The sequence below is a fragment of the Hoplias malabaricus genome, unplaced genomic scaffold, assembly GCF_029633855.1.
Source record: "Hoplias malabaricus isolate fHopMal1 unplaced genomic scaffold, fHopMal1.hap1 H_1, whole genome shotgun sequence".
NCBI classification, from domain to species: Eukaryota; Metazoa; Chordata; class Actinopteri; order Characiformes; family Erythrinidae; genus Hoplias; species Hoplias malabaricus.
Window position 1 is genome coordinate 2722887 of NW_027101324.1, and position 10000 is coordinate 2732886.

Consider the following 10000-nt stretch of genomic DNA (forward strand, 5'->3'; position numbering starts at 1 on the left):
CGGCCTCTCGAGTCCGACTCGACAACCGGCACGGACGGCGGGCGCCGACCGCGGCCAGGTCACCGTTATTGATCCTTCCGCAGGTTCCCCTACGAAAACCTTGTTACGACTTTTACTCCCTCTAGATGTCCGGGTTCGATCGACTTCCCATCGCCCGGAGGCGACCCCCGTTCGAGGGCCGCCCCGGGGACGGTCCGAGGACCTCACCGAGGCATCCGATCGGTAGTAGCGACGGGCGGTGTGTACAAAGGGCAGGGACTTAATCGACGCGGGCTGGTGACCCGTGCCTACTTGGAATTCCTCGTTCGAGGGGAATAGTTGCAATCCCCTGTCCCCAGCGGGGAATGGCGTTCATAGGATTGCCCGCACCTCTCGGCGTAGGGTAACTTACATGTTGAACCAGCCATTGTAGCTCACGTGCGACCCCGGACTTCTAAGGGCATCACAGACCTGTTATTGCTCCATTTCTCAAGTGGCTTCTGTGCCACAAATCGCTCTAAGAAGTTTAGCCACCGACCGCTGATTCCCACCGGGCGAACCCCAACCTTCAGGCCCGCGGTAAGCGGGAGGGCACCGGGGAGGGGAGAGGGAAGGCGAAGGCGAAGGCGAAGGACGGACAACCCACACCCGGAGAGCGGAACGAGGTGCGGACGGCATCGGGGAGGGAACCGAACGCGAAGGGGAGAGGCCGGAGCCACCCACTCGACGCAGAACTGAACCCCCGTCAACCGCATCACCTCCCCGAACCGATCCGGGGTAGAACCGGACCCCCGCCGAAACCCCCAACACCCCCACCCCGATGGGGACCCCCCGCGAACGGGGACCTTCGGGGATAGAGTCCGACCCAGGAGAGGGGCCGTGTAACTACTTAAAGGATGGGATCTCGTTCGTTACCGGAATTGACCAGACGAATCGCTCCACGAACTACCAACGGCCATGCACCACCACCCACAGAATCGAGAAAGAGCCGTCAATCTGTCAATCCTTACCGTGTCCGGGCCGGGTTAGGTTCCCCGCGTTGAGTCAAATTAAGCCGCAAGCTCCACTCCTGGTGGTGCCCTTCCGTCAATTCCTTTAAGTTTCAGCTTTGCAACCGTACTCCCCCCAGAGCCCAAAGACTCGTGGTTTCCCGGACGCTGCCCGGCGGGTCATAGTCGTTAACCCAACGCCGCCGGATCGCGGGTCGGCATAGTTTACGGTCGGAACTACGACGGTACCTGATCGTCTTCGATCCTCCGACTTTCGTTCTTGATTAATGAAAACATTCTTGGCAAATGCCTTCGCTTTTGTCCGTCCCGCACCGGTCTACGAATTTCACCTCTCTCGGTGCGGTACGAATGCCCCCGGCCGTCCCTCTTAATCATGACCTTTGGTCCGTCAAACCCACGAAATAGGACCAAGAGAGCGGTCGGATACCCCCCCGGCTCGGGGAACCGTGCGGCGGCCAGAAAACGGCCCCGCCCGGCCGCCTCGCCGAAGAGCTCCGACTCGCCCCCCATGGGAAGGCCTTATTCCATTATTCCTAGCTCAGTCCATTCAAGGCACGCTTCGGCCTGCTTTGAGCACTCTGTTTTGTTCAAAGTAAACGCACCGGACCCTTCCGCCCCCCACGTATTCAACCGCGGCGGACGACCCAGCTAAGGGCCTCTCCGCGGAGGAAGGGAGCAGAGGACACCGGATGAGTAGGGACAAGGTCCCGCGACCTCCACCCAGAGACCCGCGGGGGGTCCCCAACCCCCCCGGAGAGGGGCAGCTTCCCACCGCGAAGTCCGGACGGGCAGAGGCCCGGCAGCCGGGACCCGTCCCCGGATCCAACTACGAGCTTTTTAACTGCAGCAACGTTAACATACGCTATTGGAGCTGGAATTACCGCGGCTGCTGGCACCAGACTTGCCCTCCAATGGGTCCTCACCCACGGACGTAGATTGAGTTCATTTCGGTCCCGAAACCTTCAAACGGGGCCTCGCACCGATATTTTTCGTCACTACCTCCCCGTGTCGGGAATGGGTAATTTGCGCGCCTGCTGCCTTCCTTGGATGTGGTAGCCGTTTCTCAGGCTCCCTCTCCGGAATCGAACCCAGATTCCCCGTTACCCGTGGTCACCACACGTAGTCCCGTAGACTACCGTCGAAAGTTGATAGGGCAGACACTCGAATGAGACGTCGCCGCCCCGAAGGGCTCTGCGATCGGCCAAAGGTTATCTAGAGTCACCAAAGCGGACCCGACCGGAGTCGGGAGGGGGTTTTTTGGTTCTGATAAATGCACGTATCCGTGGGGGGCGCCGAGGGGGGAAGGTGAACCAGTCACCGACCACCTCGAAACGGCACCCCCACTTCCAACGCTTCGTTTGCATGTATTAGCTCTGGAATTACCACAGTTATACCAAGTAACGTGTGGAGCGATCAAAGGAACCATAACTGATTTAATGAGCCATTCGCAGTTTCACTGTACCAACGCCCGTGTGTACTTAGACTTGCATGGCTTAATCTTTGAGACAAGCATATGATACTGGCAGGATCAACCAGGCCGATCCCTCTGGTACTCAAACCCGGCTTGGGGAAAGAGAGAGAGTCGGTGGTGCGTGGAACTCGACCCCCCGAAGGAGGAAGAGACGCGCACCGCGGAAAGGCTTTTCGAACGAGACCCCCCGGAGGTGGGTCTGCAATCGGGGGTTTGACTACTTGGAAAATGTACGATTCAAGGCCCGGACGGTGCAGGCTAGGGGCCGGTTCCTTCCCTCAATAGGATCCCGACCCTAAGGCACCACCGACTCGGACCTTTTAACGGACCCAAACTGCGGTGGAAATTAGACCGACGGATAGGCTAAGTCTCCCTCGGAACGATTCTGGGACAAGCGGACCCCCTGTTACGGGGGGTCCACGAGCCATGGAGGCTGGAGCACGTGGCGGGGAGGATCGTTCTAAAAGCCGGTATTATTTCGGATTAGAAGCCTGCCCCTGGTGCTCCGGGTATGCCGCATTTCGAACGGGCGTAAAGGACGTCCGTTTAAGGGAAGAGAATGGAAGAGAATTTCCTGGCCCCCTCAAAGCGCGAGGAGGTCGGCATAGGTTTTACGGTACGCCCCCCCCGGAGCCGTCTGATGTTCAGAAGACGAAGGGTTTTGCCCCCAATCTCGTAAGGTCGAGGGCTCACCACCGAACTTCCAGCCGCGGTCCTTGGTAGGACCGATACGCGGACAAGCCGCAAAATCCTGGCCCCCTCGCAGTGCGAGGAGGTCGGCAAAGGTTTTACGATTCGCCCCCCCGGAGCCTACGGTTAGTTTTCTCGATTTAAGAAGACGAAGGGGGTCGGGCCCGGGAACCGTAAACCGAGCGCCTCTTCCCCTGCGAACTTCCAGCCGCGGTCCGTTTAAAAAGACCGATCCGTGACACCTCTAATGCGCTCTTTGCCTCCGGCCGTTTCCAGCGCGGGGGCCCGGTGGTGCGCTCCCAAGTCCCCGCGGAGGGGAAAATCTGGGAGATCCCACATTAGACCAAGCGGAACGCCGGTCTTCGCCTCGGGGGTTTGTATGCCCCTTTCGACTCGCGCACGGGCAAGAGTTAGGTTAGGAACGGGGACAACTGCCGGCGGGCGGCCCGTCGCACCCACCCCGCAAGTGGGCAGGTGGTCGGTGGCCTGTGGACCCGCCGCTCGGATTCGTTTATAGTAGGAACCATAACGGGGTACAACCCTCATACGCTCGACCCCCTCACGCCCAGAGAAGTGTTCACCTCCCTGGGCATATATCGAACGAATCATCGGGATTGAAGGGGAGGCCACCCAAACCATCCCCTTAGCCCAGAGGGGTGCCAGTCCTCGGGCTTCGGTATTCGCATCACCGGGGTCTATGGAGGTCTCGACTTAGGTTTTGAAAACCTCCAGAGGGGGGGCCGGATTAACCACCACCCTAGCCCAGAGGGGTGCCAGTCCTCGGGCTTCGGTATTCGCATCACCGGGGTCTATGGAGGTCTCGACTTAGGTTTTGAAAACCTCCAGAGGTGGGGCCGGATTAACCACCACCCTAGCCCAGAGGGGTGCCAGTCCTCGGGCATGTCACTTCGCATCACCGGGGTTCTATGGAGGTCTCGACTTAGGTTTTAAAAACCTCCAGAGGGTGGGGGCATATCTTATCCCCACCCTAGCCCAGAGGGGTGCCAGTCCTCGGGCATGTCATTTCGCATCACCGGGGTCTACGGAGGTCTCGACTTAGGTTTTGAAAACCTCCAGAGGGTGGGGGCATATCTTATCCCCACCCTAGCCCAGAGGGGTGCCAGTCCTCGGGCTTCGGTATTCGCATCACCGGGGTCTACGGAGGTCTCGACTTAGGTTTTGAAAACCTCCAGAGGGTGGGGCCTGACTTACCACCAACCCTTAGCCCAGAGGTGTGCCACTCCTCGGGCATGGAATTCGCATCAACGGGGTCTACGGATGTCTCGACTTAGGTTTTGAACACATCCAGGGAAGCAGAGCGGACATTCCCATTATTTCAAGCCCATCGGGAAGCCACTCCTTTGGGCATAGCGTTTCGCATCGCTGTTACCCAAACTTACGTCTGATTTAATGCCTCCCTAATATCCCGACGGCACCAGGCTGAGAAACCATATGCCCACAGGATTTGAGGCGTTGGAACCTCGTTCGCATAGCCGACAACGATGAACCTCCCTCGGACTCGCTACGAGGCTTGAGGAGGGTCCTGATTTTCTTAAAATCTCAGGTGAGGGACTTAGAAAATTTTCACTTTAAAACCACAGACCTCCAGAGGAGAGACCGGGCTTATCACAACCTTAGCCCAGAGGGCGTCACTCCTCGGGCATGTCACTTCGCATCACCGGGGGTCCATGGATGTCTCGACTTAGGTTTTGAACACATCCAGAAGGGGGGGCCGGATTAACCACCACCCTTAGCCCAGAGGGGTGCCAGTCCTCGGGCTTTAAATTCGCTTCGCCGGGGTCTATGGAAGTCATTTTTTAGACCTCCAGAGGGGAGGCAACCCAAACCATCCCCTTAGCCCAGAGGTGTGCCACTCCTCGGGCTTGTGTATTCGCATCACCGGGGTCCATGGAAGTCATTTTAGACATCCAGAGGGGAGGCCACCCTAACCATCCCCTTAGCCCAGAGGGGTGCCAGTCCTCGGGCTTTAAATTCGCTTCGCCGGGGTCTATGGAAGTCATTTTTAGACCTCCAGAGGGGAGGCAACCCAAACCATCCCCTTAGCCCAGAGGTGTGCCAATCCTCGGGCTTGTGTATTCGCATCACCGGGGTCCATGGAAGTCATTTTAGACATCCAGAGGGGAGGCCACCCTAACCATCCCCTTAGCCCAGAGGGGTGCCAGTCCTCGGGCTTTAAATTCGCTTCGCCGGGGTCTATGGAAGTCATTTTTAGACCTCCAGAGGGGAGGCAACCCAAACCATCCCCTTAGCCCAGAGGTGTGCCACTCCTCGGGCTTGTGTATTCGCATCACCGGGGTCCATGGAAGTCATTTTAGACATCCAGAGAGTGGGGCCGGTCTTACCACCACCCTTAAGCCCAGAGGGCGTCACTCCTCGGGCATGAAATTCGGATTACCGGGGTCTATGGATGTCTCAACTTAGGTTTTGAACACATCCAGAGGGGAGGCCACCCAAACCATCCCCTTAGCCCGGAGGTGTGCACCTCCTCGGGCTTCAAATTCGAATCACCGGGGTCCATGGAAGTCATTTTAGACATCCAGAGAGTGGGGCCGGTCTTACCACCACTCTTAGCCCAGAGGGCGCCACTCCTCGGGCATGAAATTCGCATCACCGGGGTCCATGGAAGTCAGTTTAGACCTCCAGAGAGTGGGGCCGGTCTTACCACCACTCTTAAGCCCAGAGGGCGTCACTCCTCGGGCATGAAATTCGGATTACCGGGGTCTATGGATGTCTCAACTTAGGTTTTGAACACATCCAGAGGGGAGGCCACCCAAACCATCCCCTTAGCCCGGAGGTGTGCACCTCCTCGGGCTTGAAATTCGAATCACCGGGGTCCATGGAAGTCAGTTTAGACCTCCAGAGAGTGGGGCCGGTCTTACCACCACCCTTAAGCCCAGAGGGCGTCACTCCTCGGGCATGGAATTCGCATCAACGGGGTCTACGGATGTCTCGACTTAGGTTTTGAACACATCCAGGGAAGCAGAGCGGACATTCCCATTATTTCAAGCCCATCGGGAAGCCACTCCTTTGGGCATAGCGTTTCGCATCGCTGTTACCCAAACTTACGTCTGATTTAATGCCTCCCTAATATCCCGACGGCACCAGGCTGAGAAACCATATGCCCACAGGATTAGAGGCGTCTGAACCCCTTTCGCATAGCCGACAACGATGAACCTCCCTCGGACTCGCTACGAGGCTTGAGGAGGGTCCTGATTCTCTTAAAATCTCAGGTGAGGGACTTAGAAAATATTCACTTTAAAACCACAGACCTCCAGAGGAGAGACCGGGCTTATCACAACCTTAGCCCAGAAGGCACCACTCTTCGGGCATGTCACTTCGCATCACCGGGGTCCATGGAAGTCTCGACTTAGGTTTTGAACGCATCCAGAGGGTGGGAGCCGGACTTACCACCACCCTTAGCCCAGAGGGCGTCACTCCTCGGGCATAAAATTCGGATAACCGGGGTCCATGGAAGTCAATTTTGACCTCCAGAGAGGGGGGGGGCCTGGCTTACCACCACCCTAAGCCCAGAGGGCGTCACTCCTCGGGCATGAAATACGCTACACCGGGGTCCATGGAAGTCAGTTTAGACCTCCAGAGAGGGGGGGCCGGGCTTACCACCACCCTTAGCCCAGAGGGCACCACTCCTCGGGCTTGAAATTCGCATCACCGGGGTCCATGGAAGTCTCGACTTAGGTTTTGGAAACCTCCAGAGGGGGGGCTGCACTTACCACCACCCTAAGCCCAGAGGGCGTCACTCCTCGGGCATGAAATACGCTATACCGGGGTCCATGGAAGTCCTTTTAGACCTCCAGAGAGGGGGGGGGCCGGGCTTACCACCACCCTTAGCCCAGAGGGCACCACTCCTCGGGCTTGAAATTCGCATCACCGGGGTCCATGGAAGTCTCGACTTAGGTTTTGGAAACCTCCAGAGGGGGGGCTGCACTTACCACCACCCTTAGCCCAGAGGTTCATCACTCCTCGGGCATGAAATTCGGATAACCGGGGTCCATGGAAGTCAGTTTAGACCTCCAGAGAGTGGGGCCGGGCTTACCACCACCCTAAGCCCAGAGGGCGTCACTCCTCGGGCATGAAATTCAGATAACCGGGGTCCATGGAAGTCAGTTTAGACCTCCAGAGAGTGGGGCCGGGCTTACCACCACCCTAAGCCCAGAGGGCGTCACTCCTCGGGCATGAAATTCGGATAACCGGGGTCCATGGAAGTCTCGACTTAGGTTTTGGAGACCTCCAGAGGGGGGGCCGGGCATACCACCACCCTTAGCCCAGAGGGCGTCACTCCTCGGGCATGAAATACGCTATACCGGGGTCCATGGAAGTCAGTTTTGACCTCCAGAGAGGGGGGGCCTGGCTTACCACCACCCTAGCCGAGAGGGCGTCACTCCTCGGGCATGAAATTCGCTTCACCGGGGTCCATGGAAGTCATTTTAGACCTCCAGAGAGGGGGGGCTGCACTTACCACCACCCTAGCCGAGAGGGCGTCACTCCTCGGGCATGAAATTCGGATCACCGGGGTCCATGGAAGTCAGTTTAGACCTCCAGAGAGTGGGGCCGGGCTTACCACCACCCTAAGCCCAGAGGGCGTCACTCCTCGGGCATGAAATTCGGATAACCGGGGTCCATGGAAGTCTCGACTTAGGTTTTGGAGACCTCCAGAGGGGGGGCCGGGCATACCACCACCCTTAGCCCAGAGGGCGTCACTCCTCGGGCATGAAATACGCTTAACCGGGGTCCATGGAAGTCAATCTAGACCTCCAGAGAGGGGGGGCCGGGCTTACCACCACCCTTAGCCCAGAGGGCATCACTCCTCGGGCATGAAATTCGCATCACCGGGGTCCATGGAAGTCAGTTTAGACCTCCAGAGGGGGGGCTGAGCATACCACCACCCTTAGCCCAGAGGTGTGCTCCTCATCGGGCATGAAATACGCTTCACCGGGGTCCATGGAAGTCATTCGAGACCTCCAGAGGGGGGGCCGGGCATACCACCACCCTTAGCCCAGAGGTGAGTCACTCCTCGGGCATCAAATTCGCATCACCGGGGTCCATGGAAGTCAGTTTAGACCTCCAGAGGGGGGGCTGAGCATACCACCACCCTTAGCCCAGAGGTGTGCTCCTCATCGGGCATGAAATACGCTTCACCGGGGTCCATGGAAGTCATTCGAGACCTCCAGAGGGGGGGCCGGGCATACCACCACCCTTAGCCCAGAGGTGAGTCACTCCTCGGGCATCAAATTCGCATCACCGGGGTCCATGGAAGTCAGTTTAGACCTCCAGAGGGGGGGCTGAGCATACCACCACCCTTAGCCCAGAGGTGTGCTCCTCATCGGGCATGAAATACGCTTCACCGGGGTCCATGGAAGTCATTCGAGACCTCCAGAGGGGGGGCCGGGCATACCACCACCCTTAGCCCAGAGGTGAGTCACTCCTCGGGCATCAAATTCGCATCACCGGGGTCCATGGAAGTCAGTTTAGACCTCCAGAGGGGGGGCTGAGCATACCACCACCCTTAGCCCAGAGGTGTGCTCCTCATCGGGCATGAAATACGCTTCACCGGGGTCCATGGAAGTCATTCGAGACCTCCAGAGGGGGGGCCGGGCATACCACCACCCTTAGCCCAGAGGTGAGTCACTCCTCGGGCATCAAATTCGCATCACCGGGGTCCATGGAAGTCAGTTTAGACCTCCAGAGGGGGGGCTGAGCATACCACCACCCTTAGCCCAGAGGTGTGCTCCTCATCGGGCATGAAATACGCTTCACCGGGGTCCATGGAAGTCATTCGAGACCTCCAGAGGGGGGGCTGGGCATACCACCACCCTTAGCCCAGAGGTGAGTCACTCCTCGGGCATCAAATTCGCATCACCGGGGTCCATGGAAGTCAGTTTAAACATCCAGAGGGGGGGGGCCGAGCATACCACCACCCTTAGCCCAGAGGTGTGCTCCTCATCGGGCATCAAATTCGCATCACCGGGGTCCATGGAAGTCATTCGAGACCTCCAGAGGGGGGGCCGAGTATACCACCACCCTTAGCCCAGAGGTGAGTCACTCCTCGGGCATCAAATTCGCATCACCGGGGTCCATGGAAGTCAGTTTAGACCTCCAGAGGGGGGGCCGAGCATACCACCACCCTTAGCCCAGAGGTGAGTCACTCCTCGGGCATCAAATTCGCATCACCGGGGTCCATGGAAGTCAGTTTAAACATCCAGAGGGGGGGGCCGAGCATACCACCACCCTTAGCCCAGAGGTGTGCTCCTCATCGGGCATCAAATTCGCATCACCGGGGTCCATGGAAGTCAGTTTAGACCTCCAGAAAGGGGGGCCGAACCTACCACCAACCTTAGCCCAGAGGGCGTCACTCCTCGGGCTTCAAACTCCCATCGCCGGGGTCCCATGGAAGTCTCGACTTAGGTTTTGAACCGTTCCGGGGTCACCTCCAGTGAGATAACGCGGAAATCTCACTATATTCATGCCCACAGGCGAACCAGAGCCTTGGGCTTGTCATAGTTACATACGGTGTACCCAAACTTTCGTCTTTTCTAAAGGAACCCTAATGTCCTGACGGCACCGCACTGGAAACCCCCATGCCCTCTGAATTTTTACCTCTCCGAGGTGCTCCGTTTTGGGCTTGCTACCTAGGGCGAAGAGGGTCAGAAATTTTTCTAAGTCCTACTTTAAAACGTCCCACTGGGAGAACACTAGGGTTAGCACTTTGCCAAAAAATCACGGCTGAATGCAATTTTCACGCCTCGCACCCTTTGTTCGTTTAGATTTAACAAAAAAATCAACCGACCCCCCTTTTTAACAACGCTTTGCC